We start from the raw sequence: 6054 nt of genomic DNA, 5'->3' as shown, positions 1-6054 counted from the left end.
GCCGAGTGCAGTCCCTCTTGAGGACCCAATCCATGGTGAATCACATGTAACACCATCTTGTAGTTCTCTCCTTTGTCCGTCCACTGCCTCACAACCACACAAATCTAACCCCGCCCCAGATGATATACCCACATGCAGTTCCTCCTTGTCACTTTTGAAGTCCTCCAGCACTAAAAACTGACCATCGAAAATTTGACCCGATTACATTACTTTCCTTCCTATAGGATAAGGAAAGTAAAAAAACTGGATTTTTAATATCTACCTCATCTTATGTAATACCCACATGCAGTTCCTCCTTGTCACTTTCGAAGTCCTCCAGTTCCCCTGAAGATCAACTTGATGAGAAAATTCGCACTAAAATCAATGACCTCAACCAGACCTTCCTCCGCATTATCAACAGCCTCAAAATCATGAATGTCCGGAATCGGAACAGTGGCCAGAGTAATCTGGTGTCCAACGGTCAGATGCTGTCTCTATTTGATGATTTCCTCAACATTTCCCATTTGTTGAACATCAAGATCAACTACCTGTACAATACCTATGTCTCAAGGAGCTCGGTAAAGAAGTATGTGAGTGCCATCAACTACAAACTCTATGTGTTTAACATAAACTCATTTGAGTTGAGCCAAGGCATTGACAAGGACAATAGAAAGCACAAGAAGTATCAGATCCTACATGATTTGAACATATCGGAGATGACTAACAACGTAAAGCTGTTCAACTTTGTTGATGATGTTGCCGTGAATCCAGCTGGCTCTGAGGAAAGCAAAGATGTGACAGCAAACAGGGGACAGTCAAGTGTGGAACATCTGTTAGCTGAAAAAGCAAATGAGAAACCCAGTATTAAGCCAGGACACCTAGAACATACTTGTGAAATAGCAGAATCCAGTTGTGTACACACACACACACGGACCAATGGCTGAACCTTTGGATTTAGGCTCTAGGGACCTCAAAACGTGTTTTGGCACTAAAAACTGACCATCAAAAATTTGACCCGAGTACATTACTTTCCTTCCTATAGGATAAGGAAAGTAAAAAACTGGATTTTTAATATCTACCTCATCTTATGTATAAATACCTATCTTGTTTGAGAATTTACCCAACTCTTGTTCTTCGAATGCAAAAAATCTGCTAAATGCGAGCTAAACCTGCTATCTGCTTAATCACGCGCTAAACTATTCTGCCCAGCAGTTGTAGCATTTCATCAGTATATCACTAAAGTTGAGCAACATCCTGCGTGGTTAGTATTTGTACGGGTGACTATCCAGGACATGACGCTTGGGGTTTGTTTGGTTTTGGACAAAACTGCGAGAAGAATTTAGAAAGTTTTTTTTTTCTTTTTTTTTCTTGTGCAAACTTCAAGCCTGCGTTCACACTCTACCAATCGCTTGTGCAAACACGGTAAGAGCTAGAGATTTGAAATTTGGTATGTAGCTGTCAAATGTGACAAGGATGCGACACGAAACTTTTGGTTAAAATAGGCGCTGCGGTTGGCGGTATTTTGACCGCTTTTTGGCGGGTTTCGACCGCTTTTTTGGCGGTTTTAAGCCATATACTGACTAAACGGTTAGAGATATTGTAAATGTTACAACAGAACACCCAAATAAGCACCATTCAATAGGATGAGGAAAGTCGCGTGATGTTCACACCAGATTTTTAAGTTGTGTCCACTCACAGTCGACGGCCGTTGATAGACGAGGTGAATCCATGTACATATAGGTATGCTGTCGAGGCAATGTACGGTTTCAACTATGTGTGGACACAGCTTTACCCTCCTACCTAGCTATAACTAGACTGACTCAAAACAGCTCGCATTTTGGCACTTGGCTCATTTGGGATTACCAGAATTCAGCTGTATAACCAGGGTCCAGGTGTCGGCATACTGGTTTTCGACACGAGGAAACTTCGCTCTAGATGTTGCAATACAGACCCTAGTCCTCAGCATGTGGCTCAGGGCCGTACCCAGTATTTTGTCGAGGGGGGACTTGAGAGTTCAAACACTAATGGACGGGGGGGCCATAAGAAATACACAGAGTGCAGAGACTGCGGGAGAGAAATGTTCCGCTCTCGACCAACATTTTGAGTTCCGTTTATGTTTTTAGTTTGATAACTATGCAGCTAATAGGGAGCGCGACCGTATTTTTTTTATTATTTTCTACAAGTTCGGCCATGCCTTTTCTACAAGTTTGGCCATGCCTCGGGATGAACTAGCGGGATTCCGGAGCGAATAACTGTATAAGTACCAAGGTAGTTAGTGGCAGGATATTACCCTCAGTTTGCTAGCAAGCTACCCACCTACTCACATTGACCTCACCCTCAATAAATTGAGACATAAGTGTGTTGTGTGTTCAAACATGTTCATTATATTTCGTCTTTTCTTCCCCAGATCAAAACAAAGTCGACAGTCATTCCTCGGGGAGCTTGCACAATACTCCCACAACCTCGCCAAATCCTGCCATCCATACAAGTAGAACCAGCGAACAATCTGCCAGACTACCTGTCCAAACTGGGCATAGGGGAAGTAATGGGTCTACGGTAGCACCTGTCTGTAAAACTGAAAATAGTAACAATGAAGACAGACTTCGAAGTGAGAGCGGTGTAAATAGTGTACAGAATACAAGCGAGACGGCAATTGATCCAGATGAAAATAGTGAATGTAGAAGGAGTAGTGAAGAAAATGCAAGAATAAGTGATCAATATGGAAGAATTAGTGAAAGAGGTCCAAGTATTGGTAATGAATTTGGAAGAAAAAGTGAAGGAAATCCAAGTATTAGTGACCAATATGGGAGATTTAGTGAAGAAAATCCAAGTATTAGTGACCAATATGGAGGAATTAGTGAAGGAGGTCCAAGCATTTGTGACGACTTTGGAAGAAGTAGCGGAGATTCAAGACTGAATGAAGATGATGATTTTCTAACACAGGCTGTATCGGTAGCTATCTCCAAGAAGGGACTGAGTGCATAGGAGAGAAGCTTGAACGAAAGGAAGAGAACAGGTAATGTGTGGTAGAAGTTAGAAATACATGGTAGGACTCGGTAATTTTGTGAAGGTCCATTTTTGGATATTGAATTGTAAAATAAATAGTGATGATAATAATAAAAAAATCCCAGTCAAGGTATAGACTTTGTAGTTGTTACAAATGTCGGAAATTTTGACCATTCTGTCACGGTCGCCAAAATATCTAGTTCCCACAAAAACCTGTACTAAAGCATAGGAAATCCAAGATGGTGCTACACAGGAATCGGTTCCGTTTATGGAAGTTTCCTGATGAGAAAATACATTTCGTACAAATGTACATGATTTCCAAGATTCTCATTATTATTTGTTTTCCATGCAATCCAAAATTTGGAATGGCAGAGATTGCCCTAGGCAAGAATCTTTTGTAAAGTCTTGTATATTTATGTACATTGAATTATAACTCACAGTATAAACTAAATAGAATAGAATAGAATAGAATATATCTTGTTTACACTGTCAGAATAACTAAATGGTATATGTTTCCCTACTTTCTACAGCTACAGATTTTTTTTCAGAGGTTCGGTCCTATGGGAGTACCAGAACAGCCTAAAAAAGGTCATATAAGAGTAGCAATTTAAGTAATGGGAAGGGCCATTTTCCAAAAGTTCCTTGTGAGACATAATATCCATTTGAAGATTTTTTCGTCTCTAAAATGTTCAAAAATGGACTTTTACCCCAAAGACCTCATTTCAGCATCTAGAATCTAGATAATGAGTACATCCTGTATTTGGCTCTACTAACGCATATCGGTAACGGTGCTAGTATATATTTCTTATGCCACCCCGTATGGTGTAGGTTGTATGTTGCGAATTTCTTACCTAACACCTCTCAAATTACCTACATGGAGCTGATATAAAAGTCAACAGGAAACAAGTGTGAACAGCACAAGACTTTTCATTACCTACAACCTACCTTCAATTTACTCAAAAAAAAAAAACAAAAATCGAGAGAAAGAAAATCTGAAAAAATTCCCCAAAAATTATCGCTTACGGCATAAAATAGATCGGTATTTTTGTTTTTTGAAACTGGACCTATCACCTATCCTTACCAAAGGTCTTTGACTTAGCCTTGAAGCTTGAAATAGATACCTCTATTTCTCGATTTTACAAATTTGGACCGATTCCAATACTCTCTCATTACTTCGTAATAGAAAGTAAAAAAATCTGGTGTTATTCTCCGTGCTTCCCCCATTGTTTCCCAAAATTTGGCAAAAAAAAAAAAAAAAAAAAAAAAAAAAACGAGAGAAAGAAAATCTGAAAAAATTCCCCAAAAATTATCGCTTACGGCATAAAATAGATCGGTATTTTTGTTTTTTGAAACTTAGCCTTGAAGCTTGAAATAGATACCTCTATTTCTCGATTTTACAAATTTGGACCGATTCCAATACTCTCATTACTTCGTAATAGAAAGTAAAAAATCTGGTGTGAACATCACATGACTTTCCTTATTCTATTGAATGATGCTTATTTAGGTGTTTTATTGTAACTTTTACAATATCTCTAACCGTTTAGTCGGTATAGCTGAAAACCGTCAAAAAACAGTCTAAAACCGCCAAAAAGCTGTTAAAAACCGCCAACCTATCTCAACCAAACGTTTTGTGTTACATCCTTGTCACATTTGTGAACTACATACCAAATTTCAAGTCTCTAGTCTCTAGCTCATACCATTCCCGAGATATTGTCAAATTACATCGAAAATCGCCAAAAAGCGGTCAAAATGCCGCCAAGCGTTGCATCGATCTTAACCAAGAGTTTCGTGTCGCATCCTTGTCACACTTGACAGCTACATACCAAATTTCAAGTCTCTAGCTCTTACTGTTCTCGAGATATTTTGTTTACAGACAGACAGACAGAAGGACAGACAGACACACACACACGGACCAATGGCTGAACCTTTGGATTTAGGCTCTAGGGACCTCAAAACGTGTTTTGGCACTAAAAACTGACCATCAAAAATTTGACCCGAGTACATTACTTTCCTTCCTATAGGATAAGGAAAGTAAAAAACTGGATTTTTAATATCTACCTCATCTTATGTATAAATACTAAATACTCGTACCTATCTTGTTTGAGAATTTACCCAACTCTTGTTCTTCGAATGCAAAAATCTGCTAAATGCGAGCTAAACCTGCTATCTGCTTAATCACGCGCTAAACTATTCTGCCCAGCAGTTGTAGCATTTCATCAGTATATCACTAAAGTTGAGCAACATCCTGCGTGGTTAGTATTTGTACGGGTGACTATCCAGGACATGACGCTTGGGGTTTGTTTGGTTTTGGACAAAACTGCGAGAAGAATTTAGAAAGTTTTTTTTTTCTTTTTTTTTCTTGTGCAAACTTCAAGCCTGCGTTCACACTCTACCAATCGCTTGTGCAAACCGGCATTCGCAAGCCAGTTTGTGCAAATGGCATTGAGCTTGTAAAATATAATCAATGCACTGACTGTTGCAATGAACTCTCAAGAATAGGTATGTAAGATCTAGTATACATAATATGTAGTAGGGCTCATAATATCTTTTATCGTATCTTACCTAGGCCTACGGACCGACAAATGTAGGTATTTTATCGTCATATATATGTACCTACTTACACAGGGGGTATTAATAGGTAGTGGATATTTTATCGTATTTGTTATCACGGGCGATACTCAGCTGCACCATTGGTCATGATATGTTCTTAACAAAGACCCCGTTCCCATTATCCGTTCAGGATAAAATCCGCTCCGGGCGAGAATCGAACCCGCGGCCTAGAACTTGCAAGGCAGACGCGCGCTACCAACCAAGCTAACTAGGCTGACCACAAATATTTTCAACGTCAAGGATATTTCAGGATTTTTTAGGGTAGGTGCCCCGAAGAAAACCCTTTCTCTGTTTAAAGCTCACTGGACCAAATAATGGAACTCGGCCTTTACTGGCCACTAAAAGCCGAGGACCTTAAACAGGGAACAGACCAGTGTCTTGCTGTGGGACTATAAAGAGGGATCAGAGCAGCCAAACCCTAACCAGCCTGGCTAGCTGGAGGTTACAAAGGTTTTATCA

At 39.7% G+C, this 6054-nt stretch overlaps 1 pseudogene; it reads left to right on the top strand.

Annotated features, from left to right (window-relative positions):
* The first annotated feature begins 6 nt into the window (after positions 1-6).
* The window catches only part of LOC103521892, a 13132-nt pseudogene continuing 7084 nt past the window's right edge, over positions 7-6054 (top strand).

This window comes from Diaphorina citri, unplaced genomic scaffold (genome assembly GCF_000475195.1).
Source record: "Diaphorina citri unplaced genomic scaffold, Diaci psyllid genome assembly version 1.1 scaffold6225, whole genome shotgun sequence".
In the NCBI taxonomy this organism is placed as follows: Eukaryota; Metazoa; Arthropoda; class Insecta; order Hemiptera; family Psyllidae; genus Diaphorina; species Diaphorina citri.
Note: the sequence above shows the minus strand (reverse complement) of the source record. Positions and strands in the feature narration are given on the sequence as shown.